The 27,826-nt window shown below is 39.4% G+C and overlaps 1 protein-coding gene and 2 non-coding genes across 4 annotated transcripts in view; 2 read left to right on the top strand and 1 right to left on the bottom strand.

Moving 5' to 3' along the window:
- The first annotated feature begins 872 nt into the window (after positions 1–872).
- Positions 873–946, top strand: TRNAK-UUU (transfer RNA lysine (anticodon UUU)). Its single transcript has one exon. It is a non-coding gene; the product is annotated as a tRNA-Lys (tRNA).
- A 267-nt stretch (positions 947–1,213) lies between these two features.
- TRNAK-UUU (transfer RNA lysine (anticodon UUU)) lies at positions 1,214–1,288 on the bottom strand. The gene has a single exon. It is a non-coding gene; the product is annotated as a tRNA-Lys (tRNA).
- Positions 1,289–20,550: 19,262 nt separating this feature from the next.
- PIK3C2B (phosphatidylinositol-4-phosphate 3-kinase catalytic subunit type 2 beta) overlaps positions 20,551–27,826 on the top strand; it is a 72,515-nt gene continuing 65,239 nt past the window's right edge. Inside the window, exons 1-2 of one of the 2 annotated variants that reach the window (XM_074308910.1) lie at positions 20,551–21,093; positions 24,319–24,432. The gene's annotated coding sequence lies outside the window, so the exon portion shown is untranslated. Of the gene's footprint in view, positions 21,094–21,145; positions 21,262–24,318; positions 24,433–27,826 lie in introns of those variants that run through there. The other variant, XM_074308911.1, reaches the window with a different exon arrangement.

Raw genomic sequence — 27,826 nt, 5'->3', positions numbered from 1 at the left:
TTTTATCTTCCTCTGAATCCCCAGCTTTTTAGTACCTGGCATATAGTAGGTGCCAAATAAATGCTTGTTGACTGACAGGCTTATCTCTTCTAACCCTAACCCCAAACTTTTTAACTCCTTCAGTTGTATTTCTCCCTTCACCTCTTCAGCCATCTCGTCTCTAGCTTCTCCAACCCCCCTCCTCTTCCTTCCTTCTTTCCTTGCTATCCTTCCCCTTTTCTTTCTCTTCCTCCTCCCTCTTTCCCTCCTTCCTTCTCCCCCCGCCCTTCCTTTTTTCCTTCCTCCATTCCCCATCTTCGCTCCTCTTTCCCTCGTTCCTCCTCCCCCGGCCCTCCTTTTTTCCTTCCCCCATTCCCCCATCCCCCCTTCTTCTCCATTTCTCCCTCTTTTCTTCCTATCTTCCCCCCTCTTCCTTTCCCCCTCTCCCTTCTTTCTCCTCTCCTTTCCTCCCTTTCTCTCCTCCTCCAGTCCTTTCTCCTGTCCCCTCCTCCCCCCAGCTCTTCAGCCTCCGCAGCTCCGCCACGCGCCGCGGTAACCGCTCTGCGTAGTTCGTGCAGTGGGCCCAGGCTCTGCTCTCTTGGGCCTTGTTTTTCTGGGCAAAAGTCAGGACACGTGGTCTCCCAGACAGATGCTGGAACCAAGTAGACAAATGAGGAACTAAATACTCTGGGACTGTGCATGAGCCACAAAGCTGGGACAGGGAGAGACGCGAGCGTCTTTCCACCTGGCTTCCAGCGTGCAAGCTTTGAGTTTCTTTTTCTGGTATTGAGGAGGGGGTTGCAAAATCAGAGGGGGTGGAGAGACACAGGCATGCACACATGCGACCTTCATACTTCCTATAGAAGGGGCAGCGCCGACTCACTCAGGAAGGAGCCCGGATAGCTCAGTCGGTAGAGCATCAGACTTTTAATCTGAGGGTCCAGGGTTTCAAGTCCCTGTTCGGGCGGAACTTTTTATTTTTAAAAGCTTCCTCTTTTTAAAATAAGCAATTTGAGAAACGAAACTGTCTTTTGAGGAAATGTTTACAGCGCTTCCTGCAAAATCCAAATGTTCCTGTGATTCCTGCGACGGGCATGACGCATTGTCTATTCTGCAAGGTTCTAAGAGGATTTCTTTATGGCAGCCGAAAACGTGGCAAGTCTTTTCTATTAGTTAGAGCCGTGGTATATAATGAAACCTTTTCCGAAAATTTTGCAAACCAAAAGAGAGCTTCCGCCCGAACAGGGACTTGAACCCTGGACCCTCAGATTAAAAGTCTGATGCTCTACCGACTTGAGCTATCCGGGGCGCTCTATGAGCGTGATCCTCCGTAGCTTACTTGTTATATTCTTAATGGACAAATAGTTCTTTATGATTTGTCCCTAAATTTCACTTATAAAATACAATTCTACAGCAGAGTAAAGAGCAAGAACTAAATAGAGCTCCTTTCTTTTTGTTCTTCTAAAGAAAAGAATTAATAGAACGCTAAGCTTCTGTTTAAAATTAGACCTGGATTTTTCAGCCCCATTCACATTTCCTGTTTGGTCAGGAGCCAATGAAGGCATTTGAAACCAAACTCCATGAAATCAAAGGGATGGCACAAAATGAAAGAAAAATACACACAAAGATGAACATTCTCAGAGCTGAATTTAGACACAGATTTGCATTTTCCTCTCACCCCAATTCCTCTACCTTCCTTCTACCCTTTCTTAGGCAAATCCTTCTACATTTAAAATAAAAGATGATCAAAAAATAAAATCAAATAAAAGATGATCCACTGAGGTGGAAGCACATACTATTTTTGGGTAAAGAATGTACAATATGCCAATTTATTAAAGGAGCTTTTATTTTTCAGTATATCATCTTGACATGCAGATAAACTTCCCTCCCGAGCAGTGAGGAAAGAGATGCACTTGGTTTTAGGATGATGAGGACTAAAACTAGAGGCAAATCAACTTTACATAAATTTTTAACTGAGTTAACTTGGATAAAGTACTTTGCAAATCTTAAATCGCTGGCTTAATGCAAACTATTATTATTGTTATTATTATTAATTATTATGACTAATCCATCAGGGATTACTGTCATGTTTTTTTTCCCAAGCAAGTTATTGGCAAGACACTCCACAGATGGCTTCCTCAGAAGCTGATGGTTATCAGAAACAACAAAAATGAAAATACAAAACTTTTAGAGGGTAAACCTGAGGTCACTGCAACTACTGTCTTAATGCATCACCTCCAATATACGTAATTGTTTGCATGTTCTTTCTCTTTGGTCTGCAAGCTCCCTGACAGCTGGGGACTATTTTGCCTTTCTCTTATCCCCAAACCTTAGTGCAGTGTCTGGGACTTAATAAAACCTTATAAAATAAATGCTTATTGACTGACTGACCTTACAACTTTAAAAGTAGTTGGAGAGATCAAAAAGAAAATTTATTTTTATTTTTATTCTGACTTTGTTGTTTAGTCGTTTTTCAATCATATCTAATTCTTCATGATCCCATTTGAGATTTTCTTGGCAAAGATATTGGAGTAGTTTGTCATTTCCTTCACCAGATCATTTTACAGATGAGGAAACTGAGGCAACTAAGGCTAATGGGAAAACTCTCAGAAAGGCACAGTTAATGACTGCCTTGAGCAGTATAGAATTCATGAAGATGAGAATTTTTTTTTTTATTAAAGCTTTTTATTTTCAAAACATACGCATTGATAATTTTCAACATTCCTCTGGTAAAATCTTGTTCCACGTGTTTTTCCCCCATCCCTTCACCTAGATGACAAGTAATCCAATATATGTTAAACATGTGCAGTTCATGAAGATGAGTGGTTAAGGAAATCAAATTTATTGAGGTTTGAATATAAATAGAAAAGGAAAGAGACAGAGAGATAGAGAGAGAGAGGAGAATTGTACATGCTACTGCAGACTACTTGCTTCTTTCAATTTTTGGTTTTTAAAATTGTTCTATTTGTCTGGCTTTATTTTTTGTTCTTTTCTATCCATTAAAAAAAAAAAATCTCCATGAGGAAGACTCAAGAAAACTAATTATATCTTAATTGTTGGTATAGGTAGAAAAATCCTATTGGAATGATTCATGTTAGCATGATGGCAAGCCCTGGTTCTTCCAGGCCTTAGAAGGTCAGAGCCTTTCCAGGTTCTTAGAAGGTAGAGTGTGTGCATAAATACATAAGTATCCGATGTGGCAACAATTTAATTAATTACTAAAGGATGACCATCAGGTATGGGTTTTTTTTTAACCAAATGTTTTTTTAGTTGTACATCCTCCTCTACTCTCCACCCTTTTCTACTTCCAAAAGTGATTATAGCAGAGTAGTAGAAAAGAGGGCTAAGAATCACAAAATCTTTAGACTATATGGAAACACATTTAATTGCCCACTGCTTTTGCACATTTCCTCCTGAATCTCATCACTGGTCCAGAGTTAGAAAAATCTGGCTTCAAAAACGTTTACTAATTATGCCATCCTGGGCAAGTCATTGAACTCTGCCTCAGTTTCTTTGTCTGTAAAATAGGGACACAGGAGTTTCTCTGCCAAGAAAACCGGTGGACTCTTCTCAACTATGCTATCCATTGAAAAGAATCAAACACAACTGAACAATAATAACCTGGGTATCCCTTAGATATCTGAAACTCCACTCATTTAAAACAGATACATTTCCTCCAAATTTCCCAATTTTTGTTGAGTGTACCCTGTCTTTCAGGGTACCCAAGTTTGCAGCCCTGGAATTGACTCTCTTTGGAGTTGTGTCCTCTCTTTCCCTCTTCCCACCTCCCACATATAAGTTGCCAATTCATTTTTATCTCACCATCCCACTCACCCCTACTTTCCAAGCCCTCAGATGCACCTCTTCTATCTCTTCTTTGTATTCACATTATCTCTAGCATGGACTATGGCAATAATGTTCTAATTGGTCTCCAGACTGAGGATCTTTCCTCTCTAATTTATCCTCCTTACAGCTGGCAAACTGTTATTTATAAATTCAGTTCTACCCTCTATTCCCACACCCATCTGCAATGACTCCTATTGTCTCTAGGATAAAACACAAAAATTTCATAGCCTGGCTCCAAATTATTATTTTTTTTTCAGACAGTTTCTTCCATGTTTTGCAAAAGAGCTTTTCAGCTTCCAAAGTCTGATGGCAAGAAATGCTTACTGGTTAAAGTGATACTGGGCTCCTTTAGCATTTGGGCAAACTTCCTTACTATTTACTTGATACTTTGCGATAGAATAACAAGAAGCAGCATTTTGTCCTCAATTATTACGGTTATTTGAAAGAGCATATCTATCATCTAGAATTCTTCTCTCTCCTCTCTATCCTCACTCTCCTCTCTCCTCTCTCTTCTCTCTCTCTCTCTCTCTCGTCTCTCTCTCCTCTCTCTCTCTCTCCTCTCCCTCTCCTCTCTTCTCTCTCCCTCTCTCTCCCTCTCTCTCTCTCTCTCCTCTCTCTTCTCTCTCTCTCTCTCTCTCTCTCCTCTCTCTCACTCTCTCTCTCTCTCTCTCTCTCTCTCTCTCTCCTCTCTTCTCTCCTCTCCTCTCTCCTCTCTTTCTCTCCTCTCCTCTCTCTCTCTCTCTCTCTCTCTCTCTCTCTCTCTCTTCTCTCTCTCTCTCTCTCTCTCTCTCCGTTCCTCTCCTTCTCTCCCCCTCTCTCTCCCTCTCTCTCTCTCTCTCTTCTCTCTCTCTCTCTCTCTCTCTCTCGTCTCTCTCTCTCTCTCTCTCTCCTCTCTCTCTCTCTCTCTCTCTCTCCGTTCCTCTCCTTCTCTCCCTCCCCTCTCTCTCTCTCTCTCTCTCTCTCTCTCTCTCTCTCTCTCTCTCTCTCTCTCTCTCTCTCTCTCTCTCTCTCTCTCTCTCTCTCTCTCTCTCTCTCTCTCTCTCTCTCTGTCTATCTGTCTCTGTCTATCTCCCCTCCCTCCTCTTTTCCTTCTTCCCTTCCCTTTCTCTGTCTCTGCCCCTTTGGTCTTATGCAGGAAATGATCTGACTGCCCCCAGACAGCTAATAATAAAATGACTGAAACTCTCAGGTCATTACAGCTGCTACCCATCAGTTAAGATATGACTAATTTCATTTTTATAATGTTGCTTAGAGCTCACTACATCTAGTGTTTTCTAACTCTATTATTTTTTTATTGTAACTTAATGATCATCAATAAACACAAACATTTCATTATACAAAGAGGAACAATAACAAAATAGGATGGTATATGAAAAATTGTGAATCTCCTACAGCGTAGTTTTTTAAATTGCATGTTAAATTTAACAAGGTAGTAATAAGAGCAATCTGATTGTTTCCCTCTTCTGAATTCATTTTCTTCTGTATATTTGATTTTATTCTTAAAGAAAGTATTCCAAAGAGGAATTATATTATATTATATTAGCCTCAATTTCAGTATTTGTAAAGGATTCAGTCATATAGCAGATATCAGTGCTTAAGTATCAAATGAGATAATATATATTTTTTTATTATTATAGCTTTTTTATTTATAAGATATATGCATGGGTAATTTTACAGTTTACAGTATTGACAATTGCCAAAGCTTTTGTTCCAATTTTTCCCCTCCTTCCCCCCATCCTCTCCCCAGATGGCAGGTTGACCAATACATGTTACATATGTTAAAGTATAAATTAAATAAAATATATGTATACATGTCCAAACAGTTATTTTGCTGTACAAAAAGAATCAGACTTTGAAATAGTGTACAATTAGCCTGTGAAGGAAATAAAAAATGCAGGTAGGTATTTGGGGTATTGGGAATTCTATATAGTGATTCATAGTCATCTCCCAGAGTTCTTTTGCTGGGCATAACTGGTTCAATTCATCACTGCTCTGTTGGAACTGATTTGGTTCATCTCATTGTTGAAGAGGGCCATGTCCATCAGAATTGATCATCATATAGTATTGTTGTTGAAGTATATAATGATCGGCTGGTCCTGCTCATCAAATGAGATAATATTCATAAATCACTTAACACTGGGCCTAGCACATAATAGGTGTTATATAAATTCTTATTCCCTCTCTCCCTTCCTTTAAACATTTAATTATGCATAGGTATTTCAAAAGGAATCAATCTGATATATAAAGAAAACACACTGGAAAAAAACAGCTTTAAAATTTCAATCTAAAATTTAAAAAAATAAAAAAAAAAAAGGAAAATGTGCTAAATCTTTTTAGTGGATATAGAAAATTAGGGAATCCAATAATGGAAGATGAAAAATCTCTCCAGAGATTTGTGCAGATATGAAGGACCTGATATTTATCCAAGACAAGACCTTACATGTAGTCTTTGTAGAGTCTGACCTTAACCCAATTCTCACTCATATTGATGAATCATAACCCACAAAGCAAGGCTGACTACATCTTCCCCTTCAGGTTTCTAGGGGTTTTCCTAAGGAACAGTCAGGGTTTTTCTTCTAATACTATTGGACTGAATCCTCATTCAGGCATGTTCTCCCCAATATCTTTCACCAGTTATATTCAGTGTCGCCCTTACATCATTGATTGATCCAATTGGAGTCTTTTTGTATACATGCTCAATTAGAGCCTTTTTCTTTATCACATGGTAAATGGCCTGGAAATAATCATAAAATTTCTGTACATGCTCCAAAATTTATATGGGAGATTGCAGCAGGCAGAGGGTGATGTACATGCTCCTAAAGAATGGGCTCTCATTAGTCAGTCCCTAATTAAATATATAAATAAATGTAGTATCATTTGAGAAGGGAGACAGTATAGACAGGAAAGACTTCCTTAAATGAAATTAGAGGAAAGGGTGAAATGGAAATGCACTCTAGATATGTTGGATTATCTTTACAAAGGCAGAAGGAAGAGATGAAAAAACAAAAAACAGAAGGAAGAGGTGAAAGGCACTGTGTTATGAATAGCAAGAGGACCAGTTTGCCTAGAATAGAGAGTGAGTAAAGGGGGGTGTAATATGAAATTGAACCAGAATGATAATAAATGGACTGTGGAGAGTCTTAAACATCAGACTCAAAAACATATCACTAAAAAGTAAAAACAAAGATTAAAAAAAGAGAAAATTACTGGATTCTCTCCATACTCATATCAGACCTTCTGTAGGAAAACTTTCTCTGTTCCATTCCACTGCACTCCTATGGCTAGAATTCTCTTTTTCCTCCCCCTCTTTTCTCCCTCCCCAGCTCTTTCTCTCTTTTCCTTTCTTTCTCCCTCCCTCCATAAGTGTATGCTTTTTTTCTTTAATGGAAACACTTTTGTTTTTAAGTTTTAAGTCAGTGTATAGGTAAAGCTCCCACAAATACCAACACCAATCTCATTACATTCTTGGGGAGACTATAAGAAACCTTCATTCCTTTTTTTACAATTATGTTAAGAGCAGTGAAAGGAAGTAGAGGGCCATTATGACTCTGACTTTTTTTTTTTTTTTTTTTTTAAAGAAAGCAACAAGTATAAAAGCAGAATGTATTTTGAAAAATAATTTCTTTGGGTTGCATAATTTACCTGTAAGCAACATTCTGCCTGTCCCTCTCCCTCCCATTGTCTGGATTGATGTAATTAACTCTTTTTATAGAAGAGAGCAGCCTTCATAGAAGCAAGAAATTTCCTGTAAAAATACATTATGCAATATTTGGAATGACTCTTCTCTTTTAAAAATGTTCAATTAGATGAACTGTAGAACTTTGGAGGTGTTTGCTTCTAATTAAACTGCTAATCACCAACATTCCAGTTTTAAAATTGTGAGTCAAGGACACACACACCCCCAAAAAAAAAGAAAAAGAAAAAGAAACAAAGACAAAACAACCAAACAAAACATGCTAATTTTATCTTTTTTGAGGGGGTAATTATCACAAAAGATCCTTTTACAAAAAAGGGAAAAAACAACAACAATCCACTGAGAAGCACTTGTGACAGACTATTGTGGACCCAGATTCATCATAATTTTGCTTGCTGATCCCTTTGAATAAAAAAAAGATGGATGGAGGTTCAGAAAAGAGCCTCTATTTCAACCAGAACACTTGCTTAACTCGGACAATGATTATTACTTTCATTTTTTGCATTCTGATAGCAATGATTATGTACATGATAGTACCACCAGACAAAATAACATTAATGTGTAGTTAGTTCCCTATAGATATCAATATCTCACTCCATCACTGAGTTGAAGGTAAATTTTAAGGAAACCACAGAATTCTATACCTAAGAATTCAATTCAATCCAATAAACATTTATTGAGGGCCTACTATGTGTCAGGTACTGTACAAAGCATTGGGGACACAAATAAGAAAAAGAAAGATAGCTCCTGCCCTCAAAGAGCTTGCAGTCTAATAAGGGAAGACTGGAAAGGGGGAAGGAGCATCAGTTTGGGTGGGTGGGTGGAGGGAGGACATCTTATTCTTCTGGAGTAGGGGGAGTATTTGTGTCTACAGAGTTGAAACCAAATGTAAAGAAAGTTGGAAGACAGTTTGAATATCTTCCTCCCACTGGTGAAAACTGGACCATCAGGAAGTTCCTAACTCTTTTCCAGATAACTAGATGCAGCACTAACTTTTTTTCTGTTCAACATCTAGAATAACATAACAATGATGTTAAGTGCAATTTCCCTCTCAGCTGCAGTAATAAGGCTGTAATATCTCAGGATCTTCATGAGGTAATCCATCAGATGATGGCTAAACAGAACAAGACAGAGATTGGTATAAGGAAGGGCAAGTTATAAACATAACTCATAAACAGGCACAGTTTGGATCACACCAGAATCCATTTACAATACCACAGCACAACCAGAAGCATACAGGCTCATCAGGATCTTGGATGAAAATATACAAAGGTGTGGAAGGACTTAAACTTGATCTGAATTATCTTTTCTCTTTAGGCTTTGGGGCACAGGGTAGCTTCTGTGAGCAATGCAAGGTACTTTTCAAGTGTTAAAGTCTTTTTGAAAGTGTGATGCTGGATCTTTTCTATATCATCCCAATTAGCAACATGACCAGGCTCAATGGAGTACTTCACGGTTACAACACCTCTTTTTGCTCTGGACCTCATCCCTCCACATAGCTATCTTTCTGGCCCATACCAACCATAAAGTCAGGGGCACATTCTGGAATTATATCAACAAAGAGAGCTGCAATTTTATCAAAGAAATGAGGAAGTACAACATTTGGAGGTAGGGAGAATGCTAAGTAAAAAAGTTCCACACTCCATATATCTTGAATACACATAGTTGTTTGCATGTTATGTCTCCCATTAGAATGTCAGTTCCATGAGGGTAGGGAATGTGTTTCTTTTTTTCTTTTTTTGTAATCCTAGATTTTACACTAGAACACAGCATACACTTAAATGTTTGTGGATTGGCTGACTGATATGGAATTTAGTAAAAGTAAAGGACTACAGACAACCTTCAGAAAACTGTTATGTGGAAGTAAAACAAAATACCACAAATAATATAACCTCACAAAACAAGAAAGATAAGCTGAGAAAATCTATGTGTGTAGATACTTATAAAAACATATTTATGTTTTTATTGTTAAATATATTTATTAAAATATTTCTTATAATGCATATTTAAAATGCTGTTATATTTATGTTTAATATTTTAAAATCTATGTGTACGTCTTATCTAATTCTGTTTACTTTATTTTACAATATCACAATTTCTTATGGAGCAATACTATTCCATATATTCATAACCACAATTTGTTTAGCCATTCCCTAGTCAATAGACATGTGCTTTATTTTAACTTTTTTTCTACCACAAAAAGAACTATGATAAATACTTTGTCTTTTACCCTTCTTGGTACACAACAGTGTGATCTCTCAATCAAAAAATATAGATAGTCTAGTAACTTTCTCAGCATAATTCCAAATTGCTTTCTAGAGCCGCTGGATTAATTGAGAATGATAACAATGATATATTAGTGTACTTGTCTTTCTTCATCCTCCTTCCAACACTGATTATTCCCATTCTTCTCATCTATGAGAAATAAATCTTGCTGTGTGGGATAAAGCCTCAGAGTTCTTTTTCTTTTTTAATTTGCATTTTTCTTGTTACTAGTGATTTGGAATAATCTTTCATATGAACGTTAATAGTTTGCAAATTTTTTACTAACTTTGTTCAAATCTTTTGATTATTTATGAATGACTAAATGAAGCACTGAAGTATATACTGTGTGCAAAGCACTGTGTTAAGGATTAGTGATAAAAGTAGAAAAGTAAGATGGTTCTTACTTTCAAGAGACATTCAAATGGAGGAGACAATACTCGTGGAAAGTTTCAGATGAAAGGCAGATGGAAAGGTCCCATGGCAAAGCAGATTTTGAATCTCTTCTCTAAAATCATTTCCACTGCTGAAATCATGTCAGCTAGAATTTGTTGATCCACGCGACAGTAAAAAGATATTGGTGATAAAAGCTTTCTTTCCATGGGTCTTCAACTCTTGTTTATGTGGCTATATCACCTATGTAAGCAATTGCAGGTTGTTTGTCCCCAGGGATTTTTCCCAGAACCATGGTTGAGGGCACTAGGATGGATGTATAAATAATCCAAAGGTTCTTAGATTCCAGGGTCTGGGTCATTTCCATCAAGATCTGAAGGGAAAAGGTGGTCATGAAGGGGGTGCTAGTTGACTTGCCTTTTTTCCTGAAAGACTCCCTGTGCTTCAGCTACACCCAGCAAAAGAATTCTGGGAGATGACAATGAACCACTACATAGAATTGCCAATCCCTCTATTTTTGTCCACCTGCATTTTTTATTTCCTTAACAGGCTAATTGTACAATTAACTGTTTCAAAGTCCAATTCTTCTTGTGCAGTAAAGTAACTGCATGAAAATGTATACATATATTGTATTTAACATATACTTTAACATATTTAACATGTATTGGTCAACCTGCCATCTGGGGGAAGAAGTGGGGGGAAGGAGAGGAAAACTTGGAACAAAAGGTTTGGCAATTGTCAGTGCTGTAAAATTACCCATGCATATATCTGGCAAATAAAAAGCTATAATTAAAAAAAAAAAAAAAAGTATACTTGTTTCAAGTATACTTTTCCAAAATTCAGCAAAAAAAAAAAAAAAAAGACTCCCTGTTCTTTCAACTGGCCTGTCTGTGACTGGCAATTGGTGGGGATGGCTTCACAGAAGGGCTTCTCCAAAAGATAGATGTGAGAGCTGGGCTAGAAGTAGGACCAGTGCTCTGAGGAAGGGAAATTGCTAGTCCCAGGGCTCTTGTGCTTATTTGTTAGTTGGAGGCAACTGATCAGCAGTTTTTACTGGGGATGGCAAGGGAAGTGGACTCCTTCCCTACAACAGTAGTTCTTAAAACTTTTGTTCTCAGTATCTTTATACTACTAAAAATATTAAATTATATTTTATATTATTTATGTATATATAAATTAAATTAAATAAAAATGTTTTTGTGAGTTTTACTTATACATATTTACCACATTAAAAATAAAAGCTAAATTTGATTTTGTAGATCTTCTGAAAGGTTCAGAGACCCTCAGAATTCTCTGGATCACATTTTGAGAACCAGTTCTCTGCAAGGATTTATTTCTCCCCTCAGCTATGGTTGTAGGAGGGATGTGTTGGAAGCAGATCTATTGATTATTCATTGAGGAATATATTTGCGTCAGAATTCTTTATATTTTGAATCTCAACTCTGATCATAGATAGCTGTTGAAAATACTATTTCACAACAAACAGCTTGCAGTCTTTTCTTAATTGCATTGTGTTAATACAAAAGTTTTTCAATTTCATGTAATCAAAATTATTCATTTTCTTTATTGTGATTGTTTCTTTCACTATTGGTTAGGAGCTCTTCCTCAGGCTATAGATATAAAAGGTATTTGAATTGGTTCTCTTCTAATTTTTTTCTTTTCTTTTTTGCAACATGACCTTTAATATTCAGATTATGTTTTGATTTTCAGCTTATTGTGTTATATGGCTTAAGATGTTGAACTAAGCCAAATTCCTATTGGACAGCTTTTTGGTTTTTTTCCTAGCAGTTCTTGTCAAATTGGGAATTCTTCAAGTATTCTATGCTCTTGGATTTATGAAATATGAATATAAATTATATGTGCATATATATGTGTATATATATGTATTATCTGGTATATATGCAGAATATAAACATATACAGAATAAATACAAAGCAAATGCAAAGCAGTTGGAGCAGGGAGGGTAGTATTACAGAGGTCAGGAAAGGCTTCAGAGGAAGAAGATGCTTATGCTTAGTCCTGAAGAAAGCTGGGATTTTGATTTGTGAAAGGAGCAGCTACAGAAATGAAGCTCTTGTTCACAAATGAATCATACTTGACTGGAAAATTGTTTTTCCTTAAAATTATTTTATCCTTTCTTTAGACTTTTGGAATATCGATGGTTTTCACATAGGGCAAAATCTGGAAGAATGTTGCAAAAGAAGGGATTTAAGTTAGAAATGAGGAAAAACTTCTTGATGCCCTGTGTGCGAAATTATTAACAGGTAATGTCTCCTTGAAGATTTTTAAGGAAGGAAAAGAGACTTACTTGCACTTCTCTCTTGAGGCAGGGGGGGTTGATAATAGGACTCTGACTCCAGAGCTAATCAGCATCAATAGAATTAGAGAACTTAGTCAATTAATCAAATATTTATGGAACAATTATTATTTGCATTAATCTCTAATGTTCCCAATTTGCACTCAAACTACCAGTAAGTTAGGTCCCCAGAGCAAGGCTATTTCTTCCTTTAGGATTTCAGGCATAGCTTTATAGAATTGGGAGCACATTTTCAGTATTAGATCTCATGAGCTCCCATCTGTGTGCTTCCCCCCATAGATTATTCATTTCTATCAATTAGCTACCCAAACTTAATTAACATTTAGAAATGGATATTTAAGAACAAATAGTACAGCACTTCTTTCCAAACTTCAGGGAGAGACAAGAGGAAGCATATGCATTGTTGGTGGAGTTGTGAACCATTCTGGAGAGCAATTTAGAACTACGCCCAAAGGGTAATAAAACTATGCATACCCTTGGATCCAGCAACACCACTATTAGGACAGTGAGATATTAGGAACTTTGTCCACAAGTGGACCAATAAAAAGACAAAAACAAACCAGGTCTAGCTCTTGTAGATCAAGTTCATATTTTATGTCTGCTCTCAAGGACCTCCACTATGTGGTAGTACCTTGCTTACTCAAAGGTTGTTTCACGGTTATTTCACTCCATTTATTTCACGGTTATTTCTCTCCATGTACCCTATGAATTAACTAGATTGTTCTCTATTTTTAGAAAAAGCTCTGTATTTCCCTGCCCTCTCTTCCTTTCCTCTATACTTGGAGAGTTCCTTTGCCTCCTTCTGACATTTGGAATTTATACCCAATTCAAAGCCTCCCTCCTCTCAAAGTTCAATTCAAATATTCCCTTATTGGGGGCTGGCGTCCCTCTGGAAAGCCTTCATTTCTCTCAAGACCTCATTTTGCCCTGTCTCTCTCTGAAATGTTCATCCTGTATTATTTCATATTATATTATCTTTATTTGTGTCATATTCTCTGCAAAGGCAGCGATACATACAGTAACTGACTTCTTCCTGAGCTATGCCTTGGGTACTTGCTAAATGAGGAGCTCAACAAAAATGAATTTTAAATGGTGTGTTCTTGGGTTTCCCAAAGGTGTTTGAGCTGCAGTTTACCACTAGGGGGCAGGTTGAACTAAAAAGATTCCAGATCCTGTAAAATGTAGATTTCTAGGATCATCCTTAGAGGAACCTTTCATTTCACAAATGAAGAAACTGAGACCTAGATTCTGTGACTTCCAATACATCCCTCTTCCTGGGAGGGCTTATAACAATCTTTAGACAATCATTCTGCTTAGTGCAGTATTTCCTTCACCTTTTTCTCCCCTCCAAATTCCCATTTTTACAGATGAAGAAATTACAGGGCAAAGAGGGGTTGGTGAGTTACTCAGTGTCATACCCCAATAACAGAACCAGAAATTACTTCAATCAATCAGCTTTTATCAAGCAACTACTATGTGCCTGGTGCATGCTAAGTGCTGAGGATGCGAAGAAAAACAAGACAATCCCTTCCTTCAAAATCTTACAATCTAATGGAGGATACTGTGCAAACAAATATATATAAGATAAATAGGAATAATCAACAGAAAGAGAAGGCACTAGATTTAAGAGGGATTGGGAAAGAAGACGATTTAGAACCAGAAGACTTGGATTTGGATCCTTGCTTTGCTGATTACTATTTGTGTAAAGTTGGGCAGATCACTTTCTCTAGACCATAGTTTTCTCCTTTGTACAAGCAAGGATTTGGACTTCATGGTCTCAGTCTTTTGCCACTCAACCACCATGCTTCTCTCTGGACTAGATGTCCCTTCTGAATAGAGGCGTGGGGGAAGTCACCATGAGAAACAGGCAAAGTTCTGATTGGAAAAAAAGGGCACCTAGCCAATAATACCTCCCCAACGGCTGCCTGAGATTCCCACCATTAGTTACTTTCAGTTAGGACCCTAAGGGGGTTAACAGCCTGTCTGTCCACCTCTCCCATAGCCTTTCTCTTCCTAAAGTTTGCTCTTTGCCCCTGTGGTGGTGATCTCTGGTTACTCAGATTCATATACTATTCTCCCCATCCCTCATCTGTGGTCTGATCTTTCTTACCTTTCTTTATAGGCAGACCACCTCAAACACTCATGGTTTCACCTTTGATGTTCTTTACTTCCTTGCTTCCCTGACCTACTAATAATTCTCAGTCTCTGGTCAGCCCCCAATTGTATTTTCTGTTTTCATTGGATAGAAGTCTGGATTTAAGAGTCTTGAAGACAGTTCAAATACTGTCTCAGATACTCACTAGTTGTGTGACTCAGGCAAATCACTTTGTTTGCTTCAGTTTTCACATTTGTAAAATGAGAATAATAATCATACTTGCCTCCCAGGGTTGTTGTGAGGACAAAAAGAGCTAATATTTGTAAAGAGTTTTGCAAATTTTAAATAATTTTGTAAATGCTAGTTTTGAGTATTATTTTATTATATATATTATATTTGTATATATATTTATATATAATATGTTTTATATATTGTTATTTTGAGTATTATTTTACTATTCCCAAACCACTTAGTGTTTTTGAAGGAAGTCACAGAATCAAGCTAACTAGGCCCACTGGAAATTCATACTTCTTAGGTTTTAATTGGGTTCTTCCAATTTCCAGTCATTCTTTTTATTAATTTCCTATTGACTCCCTAAGATATTTCCCTCAGGAACTTTTTTTAAATCTCCTTTGTTCTCAAGTCCTTCCAATTCTTCTTCTATTCACTTCTCTTAGCAAATAATCTTTCTTATTTTAAACAGAAGATTAAGGACATTAATTGTGAGTTTCTGCCTTTATACCCCTAAACTCCTCTGTCTTTGAATGTTTATTTTTCTTTCCCTCTAGTCTCATAGTATGCACCTCTTCTTGCCTAGGCTTTACCCTCCATTTATGTCATTGCCTCCTTTTGAGTTCTCTTCTCTGAAGTCTCTTATACATTGGTCAATCCCAATTTCTCTATTGTCAATCTCTTCTTGATTCTTTCCCTTCTTCTTACAAATGTTCACGTTTTTTTAATCCTTAAAAAAATCCTCAGAATTCTCTTTCATTTATTACCCCTTTAAGCTATTATCCTAACTCTATCTATTCTTTCATAGTCAAGTCAACAAGAATTTACTAAGCTTTGTGCTAAGAGATGGGAATACAAATAGAAGCAAAAAGACAGTCTCTTCCCTCCAAATAAGACATAAATAAATAGAAAATTCAACTGAAATTGAAAAAGAGAAGTAGAAAATAGATGAAGGCAAGGGTATAATACACAAAGTCCAGAGAGAGACTCAGGAGTAAAGCTTGGAAAGCAAAGAAGACAAGATTAATGTAGACATTCTCCTTAAAATGGAGATTCTGGAGGAACCAACCAGAGAGGCCGCAGGAATAGGGGGTACTTCCAGAATGACAAGTCCAGGAGTAAAGTGAGCATCCAAAGTGAAAAGATTTTTATGCACAATAGGGGAAGTAGTTTTGACTCCAAAGCCAACTACTCCCAGTCATTATTTATAACCAGCATATAGCCATAGGTTTGCAAAGCACTTACATATGCTGATTTATTTAATCCTCACAATGACATTGGGAGGTAGGTTATTATCCCTATTTTACATATGAGTAAATAAATAAATGTCTGAGGCAGAATTTAAGCAGGTCTTTCTGATTCCAACAGGTCAGCTCTATTTATATCTTCACAGAAAGTGAGCAGGATATTGCCCTTTGAATCAGGCAAATTCTTTACTTCTAGGGCTTAGGAGAAGGTCATCTCTTTCATCCCTCTAAGAGGTTGGGCAGCTGTTGGTTTTGACTCTACCTGGTTCTACTTGGAGTTCCTTGACATGACTTCCAACTTTTATCTCCCACTTCCATGTCCTTGTACTGGGTATTCTCCAGACTTGGAACATTGTTCCTCTTCACCTCTATCTCTTAGTTTCCTGGCTTCTTCAAGATTCAACTCAAATCTTACCTTTAATATGACATATTTCCCAGTTCCTCCTGACTCCTTTCTTGTTCTGATTCATCTAGTCTGTGTATAGCTTATATATATGTAGTTAATTACATGTTGTCTCTATGATTAGTACATAAGCATCTTGTTTTTGCTTTTCTTTGTACCACCAGAATTTAACAGCATCTGGAGCATAGTAAACACTTACTAAATGCTTGCTGATTGATTGGCTGGTCTCTCTGAGTGTTCCTTCCTTCTTTTTCCTTCTATCCCCTAAGTGTGAGTCTCCCCCAAGTTCTGTCCCCAGCCTTCTTTTCTTCCCTTTCTGTGCTCTTTACCAAAGAAATCTCATCCATTCCTATGTCTCCAGCTATTACTTCTTTGCAGGTGACTTCCACTATTTTTCAATTGCTACCCTTTTCCCGTGTTCCCACAGTGACAGCTCAGAAATAATATATCCAACACTGGATTCATCATTTTTTCCCTAAAACTTCTCTCTTTTCTGTATCACTTCTCCCCATACCCTTTCTGTTTATAGTACCACCATTTTTCTAGCCCCTAAGTTTTGCCAGTCATCTTGGACTCATCATCACTTTCCCTTACAAAAACCCTTCCCATTCCTCATCAAATAGCTGCCAAGTCTTGTCAATAATACCAGGGAAATATGTTTCACATTAGCACCCTTTTTAATCCCTTTGTCATCACCCTAGTTCAGACCCTTCTTATCCCTTTCTTGCACCTCTGTAATAGCCTTTTTTTTTTTTTTTTTTTTTTTTTAAATTAGTCTCTTTTCTTCCATTCTCTCCCCTTTCCAATTCCTCCTGGCCAAAATAATCTCCTAACAGTGGAATCTGAATAGGTAATCTCCCAATCAAAAAACCTTATGAGGTTCCTCATAGTCCACAGTATAAAGTCCTGATTCCTTCCACTGGTATTTAAAGCTTCTCATGGTCTGATTCTCATGTTACCTTATTTCACACTTCTTCAATATTCTGTGATCTCATTGATGTTGGCGCTTGTTCCAACAGATGCAGATCAGCAACACCCTTTCAAACTGCAACATGTGCTCAAGCCTCTCTGGAATTTCTTCACATGGCAATCAACATGTAAGGGGCTTTTCTAAAAGTCTGTTAACAGTGTGTGAATTCTCAATGGGGAAGGAAAGGAAGAAAGGGAAAAAAGTACTTATTAATTTGGGGTCTTCTTGACAAAGACACTGGAGGAGTTTGCCATTTCCTTCTCCAGGTTGTTTTAAAAATAAGCAAACTAACCTAAACAGGGTTAAAGTGACTTGACTGGGTCACACAGATAAGAAGTACCTGAGGTCAGATTTGAACTCAGGAAGGTGAATTTTCCTGAGTATAAACCTAGCTACCTCAATAGAACATATGACAGCTAATCTTTACATAACCTTTTAAATTTGTAAACTTTACACATATTATTTCATTATTTATTATCTCATTTGTTTCTTATAACAACTCAGGAATACAGTTACTGTTCCCATGTTGGAGATGAGGGAGGCAGACAACAGTTTAAGTGACTTGTCTGGAGTCCCACAGTTAGTCTTTGCCAATAGAATGTAAGCATTTGTTTTCAAGGTTGGATCTGGACTGGTCTTTCTGATTTCAGTTTTATCTTCTATACTATCAAGCTTCTGGATCTGGACTGGTCTTTCTGATTTCAGTTTTATCTTCTATACTATCAAGCTTCTGGATCTGGACTGGTCTTTCTGATTTCAGTTTTATCTTCTATAATATCAAGCTTCCGGATCTGGACTGGTCTTTCTGATTTCAGTTTTATCTTCTATACTATCAAGCTTCTGGATCTGGACTGGTCTTTCTGATTTCAGTTTTATCTTCTATACTATCAAGCTTCTGGATCTGGACTGGTCTTTCTGATTTCAGTTTTATCTTCTATACTATCAAGCTTCCGGATCTGGACTGGTCTTTCTGATTTCAGTTTTATTTTCTATACCATCAAGCTTCTGGATCTGGACTGGTCTTTCTGATTTCAGTTTTATCTTCCATACCATCAAGCTTCTGGATCTGGACTGGTCTTTCTGATTTCAGTTTTATCTTCTATACTATCAAGCTTCTGGATCTGGACTGGTCTTTCTGATTTCAGTTTTATCTTCCATACCATCAAGCTTCTGGATCTGGACTGGTCTTTCTGATTTCAGTTTTATCTTCTATACTATCAAGCTTCTGGATCTGGACTGGTCTTTCTGATTTCAGTTTTATCTTCTATACTATCAAGCTTCTGGATCTGGACTGGTCTTTCTGATTTCAGTTTTATCTTCCATACCATCAAGCTTCTGGATCTGGACTGGTCTTTCTGATTTCAGTTTTATCTTCCATACCATCAAGCTTCTGGATCTGGACTGGTCTTTCTGATTTCAGTTTTATCTTCCATACCATCAAGCTTCCTTTTTAAGAGCATGGTGGGCTGTCTTTCCCTTTTGCCACATGACAGGCTCACTTTTGTTTTGGGTCACACATCTCTCCAGTGACATCCCTTATACTAATTTCCTTGTGTGATCTCTGGTTGATGATGTATTGAAGTGTACTTACAACTCACACCCTTTGGATCTCTCCATCACCCTGTAATTCTATGTAGATTGCACTATCCAGAACTACTTTCCTTAAATTCACTCTGCATTCCATCTAAAGTAGACTGCACCTTGTGCACCTTGCCCAGCACTGGGGATTATACATTATTTTGTCATGTCAGAAATGGATTTCCTATCTACCTCCACCCACTGGAAATTTTCCTTTTCTTTCCCTGGTCTGGTTTGGGGCAGCTAGGTGGCGCCATAATGTAGAGTGCCAGGTCTGTAGTCAGTAAAATTCATCTTCTGAGTTCCCCTATGGCTTCAGAAATGTATGACCCTGGGCAAGTCACATAATCCTGTTTGCCTCAGTTTCCCCATCTGTAAAATGAGCTGGAGAAGGAAATATACCAATATTTTTTGCCAAGAAAACCCCAAAGTGGGTCATGAAGAGATTGAGCATCTGATTGACTTGTTTCATGAAACCATTCTTCTGTGCTAGTAGTTTCCTTCTCCCTTTCTCCCTCTCCAATCGCTCATGCTTATCCTAGTGTTTGTGATCCCATATACAGAGACCATTCCAACATATAATTAATGATGTTTATGTTCCTCCTCCACATTGAGCACAAGCTCCTTGAGAGCAGGGACTTGGGTATGACTCATGTCACCAGCACTTATTTCTTACCCATAGGAAGTACTCAGTAAATAAGGTAATTAATCAAGAGAGAGAAGAAAGCTCTTGTTTCTTAGCCTTGGGATGTCTTCAGTAAATAAACTAATTAATCAAGAGGTCAGCGCGTGGGGCCATGGGAGGTAACATAATGAAAATGGGGAAACTGAGAAATTGGGGTCTTTGAGGAAATAAAAATGGTATTTTAAATCTGAGAATAGAACACAAAAGAACAGCAATTCTGTTTATTCATGTACATTATAGTCCAGTATAGGAAAAGGCTCCTTAAAAAAAAAAAAAGACTCCTTGAAGACCTATTTTCCTCAAATAATATAGCGTTAAGATGAAATATTTTGGAATATATTATATGAAAATGATTCCTTGGCCTTTCTTCACTTTGGGCATCTCCCCTTCCTTTCTCCACTTGGTTGGGAATTTCCCTCTCTCCAGGTGTTAGATGTTCCCTTCCGATCCCTGGACCTCTCAGACTTCCGGAGCACTAACACTTCCAACCCTTTCACATGCAAGGATCGTTGGGTAGATAAAAGAGACGACGAGAAAAATGCTTGGGAATCCAGAAGGAGGGGCTCTCCGGCCATACCGCAGTCCTTAATCTGGGCACCCCATAGGTGCTTCCTTTTTTTTTTTTTTCCGAAGTCTAAAGATTTGTTTTTGTTTTTGCTTTCATATGATCCCAAATAAATGGAGTTCCGGGAGGGAAAAGTTAGTGGAAATTTTGGGCTATCTGCCCGGGTATCAGTAGCAGGATCTTCTCCCAGTCCACTTCTCTACCGGTCCTCCCCTCCTCCCCCTCTTCCTCCTCCTCCTCCTCCTCCTCCTCCCCCTCTTCCTCCACCTCCTCCTCCCCTCGGCTGGATGGGAAGGCCCGGGAGGAGAGGGTGGAGGGAGGTCAGAGCGGTGGGATCTGGGCTCCACCCTCCCGCTCCCTCCGGCTCAGGGACTTGGCTCTAGCCAGCAGACTGGGAGCCTGTCAAGGGTCTCGGAGATTGAGGCCGGACCGCTGGTGCAGTGCCCCTCGTTTCCGGGAGATGGCTCATTCCCTTTTTCCTCCTTTTGCTATTGTCCTACTCATGGTTGCTGTACTCTGCTAGCAAGCTTGAGCTCCCCTTTGGGTCTCTCTCTCTGCATGCCAGCCCAGCGACTGCGCCCTTGGCAGCCTCTCCCACTGCATCAGGGACCCTTCTTCAGGGACGCGTCGGCTTTGAATGCTGGTTTATGGACCCCGAGGGCTGGAGAAGGGGAGAGGAGAGGGAGCCTTGGGGCTGGAAACACCTTGAGGCTAGTGCACGAAGCCGCTCGCGGAGCGAGGGGACGTCGGCGAAGCCCCAGTGAGCGCCGCCGCCACACGCACCGGGCAATCGGGGACCAGCTCGATCTCGCAGCGGGGCCAGCCCAGGTAAGCCTCGCGCAGCCGCGGGGGCTCCCGCCCCACGCCTGGGAGTGACGGACGCGGAGAGCACTGACCCGGTCAGGGGCTCTTCCCAACATGGAGGTGTAACAATGGGAGGAACAGCCTTGGATGCAGCGGGAGGAGAAAGGAGAGGAGAGCTGCGGGGCTGAGCAGGTTGTAGGGCGAGCGTGCTCCCAGCCCCGCTGGGGGAGGTGGAGGGTACGGGTGGGGGTGGGGTGGGGAAGGGGCGCTCCTCCGGCCCCGGAGTACCCACCCCTAGACTCCAAACCGCGAGGACGACCTGAGCTCACCCAAACCTTTGGGTTTTGTTTGTGTTTAAGATGAGAAACAAATAGTAAAACCTGCCCCGAGGGCTGACTGTCTTCTCCCACTGGGGGAAAAGTCAGTGTCCGGGCCCGGGAAGGACGAGAATTTTGATTACTTTTTCGGGGGGAGGGAGGTTGAAGGCTGGCCTCTGCCTTGTAAGGGCGCCGCAGCAGCACCCTTGCAGCGAGAGGAGGAAGCGCGCAAGTGGAGGCAGAGAGCCGGGAGAGCCCCAATAAGCTGGAGTTGCTAGGCTGGCTGGGAAAGTGGCCCCCTTGGCTCGCTCCCAGGCCCGGGCGCTTCTTTCCAGCTCGGGAGCTTTGGGTGCTTGGCAGGAACGGCCGTGGGGAGCCAGCAGTGGGAAAGCGTGGCTGGGGTGGGGTGCCGAGACTGGGGGCTTGGCAGGATCCCTGGGTTTAGGAAGAGTCGGTTACCAAAAGCATCACGGTTAGTTTGTGCAAACACAGCCGGGGTGCCAGGTCAGGGAGCTCCCTTGCTGCGAGGAAGCCTTCCTCCTTTCATTCCTTCGCTTTCCCCCTCCTTCCCCCCCTCCCACTTTGGGGCTTTCATTGCATTCCCCTCCTCATCCCCACCAGCCCTGCCGGGGACGGAATCTCTATTGTCCCTAGCTGGACTGTTTTCTTTCCCCCAACTCTGCCTGGGAGTTCTGCACTTTGGGCTGTTCTTCTTATAACAGGAGATTTTTTCAAAGGGGAGCCCCAGAATTAAGGTCCTGATTCCATCCTGTTTCCTACCCACCTTAAACTCCCAGACCAGCTTAGGTGGCTAAGCCAGCTCTGGGAATCAGCACTGAATTTCCCTCTGGACCCGCTCTTAAGCAGGGTATTGCCTTGTTGCTCCGAGAGAGTGATAGCAGGAGAAATAGGCTTGGAAAGTGGTAACTGGGCCCAAAATATTGTCTCCCATCCCCAGCACACACCTCCAGCCAATGATTACAAAGTAGAGATGAAGAGGTACCAAACCTTCCAAAATTCAGCCCTCCTGGAACCAGGCCTTCCCATTCTTGGTAATATTCATGGAAAAATTAAATGAAGGCAAATTTTATAGCTAGGCTGCGCAGCCAAAGTCTGAAGAGATTGTAGCTCTGGATTCTTTCTGGTCTGGAGTCTAATTCTGGAGCTGCCATTGGTTTTCCTTTGGCCTTTAGGTGAGCCTGAGATTGATTTTCATGACTCTGTGTATGCTGCTGAGTGTGGCTGTCTGACTGAGCCTTTGCCCAAATCCTCTACTCACATCCAGATGGATGTCGGCCCAAATTGTATCTCAGCTGGGAATTACCTCTGAAGGTAATCGTGATTCTGCCGAGGGTCTAGAAGGGTTTCTTCAGGACAAGGCTATACCTCTGGCTCATCCCTCTTGGCTGCGACTGGTCTTTGCCATTGCCTAGATGGATTCTTCCATTTGTCTTGGGAAGAGAAACAGAACTGCGTGTCTGTGGGCACACACCCACATGTACATGCCTTTGGTCCATTCAGTAACTTTGACACAGTGCTTTGCAGATCTCTGATGCAGACAAGGACTCCCCAGGAGAAACCTGCAGTGCATCAGCCCTGTGCAGGGTCATCAAGGAAAGAGAAATTATAGTGGGAGAGCAAAGAGCAAGAGAGAACTTATTAGAACCTCGTCTCATCTCCTTCCCTCCCTCAATAAGCCCCTTTGATTTTTCCCAGCTTAGGGTTTACAAGAGGCATGGGCCATCCTGAATCTTACAGTGTATTCCTGATGACTCCTAAATTCCTTTCAACTCTGAATCTAGGATCTGAACAAGGCTTTTAAGGTAGAGGGAAAAGAGATGGGACTGGTTCTCAGAGCTGGCAGGATATTGAATATATAACAGAAATAGAAATGATGTTGTAGAAAAACCTGGTGTAATTCCTCTGTTAGTTGGGTGGGCAAATGAAAAGAGGGGACCCTAAACTTGGAGGGGCACTCTGACTGTATCTCTTTCTAATGGTCTGGGAGTGACAGAATGGAAGCCTGGGGAGAAAATGGGCTTCCTAAGGGAGCTGGGGGCAAAGGTTTGGTCCTGAGAAGCATCAGAAGGAACCTACTGATGGGATAGTATTAGGTTGACAGATGAATGAGGGAAAGAAAGAAGACCAAGCCCAGGAGAGAAAAAGGGAGAATAGGGTGATAGTAATTTATAGTTGTAAATTTTATATGGTACTTTAGGGTTTGCAAAGCACTTAATGATTGTTATCTCATACCCTGTGAACTAGGTGCCCTAATTATCACCCTCATTTTATAGAATAGGAAACTGAGGCAAAGTGTGAAGTAACTTAACCCAGATCTCACAGCTAGTAAGTGTGTCTGAGGCAGGATCTGAACTCAAATCTTCCTGATCTGAAGTTCATTGTTGGATCTACTATGTCACACAGGGTATAGGCCGCTGTCATCCACTTAGATTCAATTCAATCAAATGTTTACAAAGCATGTCCACTTTAAAAAAAAAAAAAAGTTGCTGTATCTTTGGTGCTGGAACATAGTAAATGCTTAATAAATGTTTGTTGAATGATTGATTGAATGCCCACTGCATGCCAGTATCTTTGCTAAATTCTGGGGAAATAAGATTAAAATATTTTCTGCTCTCAAGGTGCTTATAGTCAATTAAGGATTACATCATATATTCAGATCAATAACTATCAGGTGATCTGAGGAAGAGGAGAATGTTAACTACTGGGGATATCAGGGAAGGCCTTATGGAGGAGGTGATCACAGTGAGAAGCCTTGAAGGAAGGCCAAGGATTCTGTAGTCATTTGTATTCAATGGAATAGAGTAAGGATTCTAAGCTGAGAATCAGACAAACCAAGAAATCTGATTTATACCATACCCAGCATCATAGTTCTGAGTAAACATCCTAAAACGACTAATTGTCTATCATTCAGGAACAGATGAACCTTCGGGATCAATCAATGAAGTCTTTGGCTTCTCTGCCCTGAAGTTCGAGGCGAGGAAGAGAAATTAAAACCAAAGCATTTTATCCCTTCTGAGCAGCTCTGGTAAGAGATTTGGTTGGGGAATGGTAGAATGGAATTCTGTTTTGTTGTTTTTTTTTTTTTTAAAGTATGAATTTCTCACTTTATTTTAAAAAATAATAACTTTTTATTTTTCAAAATACATACAAATATAGTTTTCAATAGTTACCCTTGCAAAACTTTGTGTTACAAATTTTTTTCCCTTCCTCCCTCTCTCCCCCATCCCCTAGACAGCAAGTAATCCAATATAGATTAACATGTGCAGTTCTTATAAATACATTTCCACATGTATCATGTTGTGCAAGAAAAATCAGACCAAAATGGAAAAAAAATGAGGAAAAAAAAGCAAACAACAGCAACAATAACAAAAAGGTGAAATGCTATGCTGATTCACATTCAGACTCCATAGTTCTATCTCTAAATGTGGATGGCACTTTCTATCACAAATTTATTGCAATTGTCATGAATCACCTCATTGTTGAAAAGAGCCATGTCCATCATAGTTCATCATCACATAATTTTGTTGCTGTAGTTAGACTGGAAATCTAAAATGAGGTTTGGGGATTCCTTAAGCATCCCCTATTACTAGGAAGCCTGAATAATTGAGAGTGGGTTATAAATGGTGTTGGCTAATGAAAGGTACAAATCCTTAGGATTTGTCTAAGTTGACAAGGTCAGAGACTCGGAGCTGGTGACTCGAATCTCTCAGCACCTGAGATCATCTCCCTGGATAATCTTTTCTCCCATTTATTAACTAGAAATGGTGATCCACTTTCTCAAAATAATAATAGCATAATAGCTGACATTTATATTGTTTCCCACAACAACTCTTTGAAGGTTGAGATTCTATTATTATTCCATTTTATAGACTGGGAAAACTGACAAGAGAAGTAAAATGACTTTTTCATTTCAATTTAAAGTGGTATTCCTGACTACTAGAAGTGGTCTGAATGAAGTGATTGAGAAAGAAATTATTTTGATTTTTTTTTTTTTGGCAAGGTGATTGGGGTTAAGTGACTTGTCCACAATCTCATAGCTAGTAAGTGTTGAGTGTCTGAGCTGGATTTGAACTCCCAACTTCAGTACCAGTACTCTGTCCACTGCATCACCTAGCTGCCCCTGAGAAAGCAATTAAATAACAATAGGGGACTAGCAAAGCAGGAAGAAGAGACAGCACACTCAATTGTCATATTAGAGAGGAAGCAAGACACAGGTTGGAGGCTCCAGATGTCTATACATCTCTCCAAGAGCTCTCTATCTTCAGAAAAGAGGACCAGACCTGGGGCCAAGGTGACTCAGCTACCTGTCTTCTGCTTAGTTTAAAGGGAGACCTCTTTAATTTTTTCACTTCTCTATGTCCTTGGTCCTTCATGAATCTGTGTTCCTTTACTTCCTTACAATATGGTTCAACATTCACTTTCTTTACAAAGTCAATTTTTGTATTCATTGCATTGCCCTGTTCCTCTCTGATAATTATAGACAGGGCTATGGTTGGCCTTTTATTCCATAGTATTTATTGATATGGTGTCTTATACCTGTTCATGAACCTCTGACTTCTGTGACTCACTGGTTGGATAGGTTGTTAATCACCCACAAGTCTTCCCACTCCTGGATTATTCCCATGACCCTCACTACATGGCAATTGCTCAGCACATGTGGCTACTTTGTATTTCACCATGTCCAGCTGAACTAGCAACATCAGGATTGGAGGATGGAAGGCTTTGGTTGGTGGAGTCATTTCCCATCAAGATTTTTTCATTCCTCTCCTACAATCCCTAGTGTAACCTTTGGAGAAAGGGAAGTTTCCCCTGTATGATGGCTATGTCTGGTACCCTATTGTTAAGGCTTCTTAAGCTTTTTCCTCTTGTGATCCCTTTTTACCTGAGAAATTTTTACTTGACCCTGGATGGATAGGTATATAAAATAGGTAGACAAATCTAACATTTACTGATAATAAATCATAATTTCATGACTCACATTCAGTTATAAGACTTCATATGGGATCACATTTTAAGAAGCTGGTATATCTTAAATACAATATATGTATGTGTACATATTTATCATGTAAAATTTTCTTGATGGAAAGGGACTGTGAGTGGAAAAAGTTTAAGAAACTTTGCTATAGAAAAGGAACAAACAAAAAGATCTATCAATTCAAAAATAATAACAAGGATGATGACAACAGTTGAAAACAGTTAATATTTAAACATCATTTTCTATGTGGCAGATACTAAGTGTTTACAGTTATTATCTTATTTGCTTCTTACAACAACCCTGGAAGGTAGATATTAGTATGATGTCCATTTTACAGAAGTAATTTGCCCAGAGTCACACAGATGTAAGTGAATGAGATCACACTTGAATTCAGATCTCCTGATTCCAGGCCCAGCCAGGTGCTCTAACTAGTGCACTACCTAGCTAAGTAAATAAGAGAGCTCAGATTTAAGTGGGAGGATTAGGGAGGGCTCCATGGAGAAGGTGACATTGAGCTCAAGCTGAAGGGTGGTATAATAGAAAGAATACTGGCTTTAGATTCAGGCTGTGCTACCAAGGGGATGCTGGGTCAGCCAGCTGACCTAAGCTTTCTGGTTTTCATTTTTTCATATGTGAAATAAGGGAGTGGACCATTGGATCACTAAGATCACTTTCTGTTCTTAGTCCTATGAGGTTGGATAGGTTTTCATCCTATGAGGATGATCGGTGGAGGGCGTTTCGGGCAGAAGGGACAGTACGAACAAAAGCATGGAAGTAGGAAGACACAGGTCATTTTTCAGGGGGGATAATTCAATTTGGCTAGAACATAAGGGGAGCAGTATGAGATGAAGTTGGAAAGATAGATTGCAGTCAGATGGCAGAGGACCTTGAATGCCAGGCTAAGACATCTGGACTAAATTCTGCACAAATTAAAGAACTATTAAAAGTTATGGAGCAAGGGAGGGAATGACATGTTTGAAGCTGTGCTTTAGAAAGACTATTCTGGCATACTGGTGTGTAGGATGGGCAGGGAAACCTGGTACAAGTCATTACCATAGCTTAACCAAGAGTCAGTGAGCACCTAAATTAGGTTAGTGGCAGTGGGTGTGTTAAGCAGGTGACTAACTGAAGAGCTATTAAAACCAGAATAATAATAAATGACATTTATATGGTGCTTTGCAGTTCACAAAAATGAGTGTGAAATACATTGTATGTAACATACACATATTCCACAAATATATATGTAAATATGTACATTGTATACAATGTACATGTTACAAATAGGTTTACAGAAATTTATACCATAAATAACATGTTATAAATATGTGCATGCAAAATATACATTATATAATATGTATGTTTTATAAATATGTGTGAAATATATACATTGTAGATAATCCATACATTTTACATGTGTGGAACACACACCATAAATAACACACAT

This window comes from Sminthopsis crassicaudata, chromosome 4 (assembly GCF_048593235.1).
Source record: "Sminthopsis crassicaudata isolate SCR6 chromosome 4, ASM4859323v1, whole genome shotgun sequence".
Lineage (NCBI taxonomy): Eukaryota > Metazoa > Chordata > Mammalia > Dasyuromorphia > Dasyuridae > Sminthopsis > Sminthopsis crassicaudata.
Note: the sequence above shows the minus strand (reverse complement) of the source record. Positions and strands in the feature narration are given on the sequence as shown.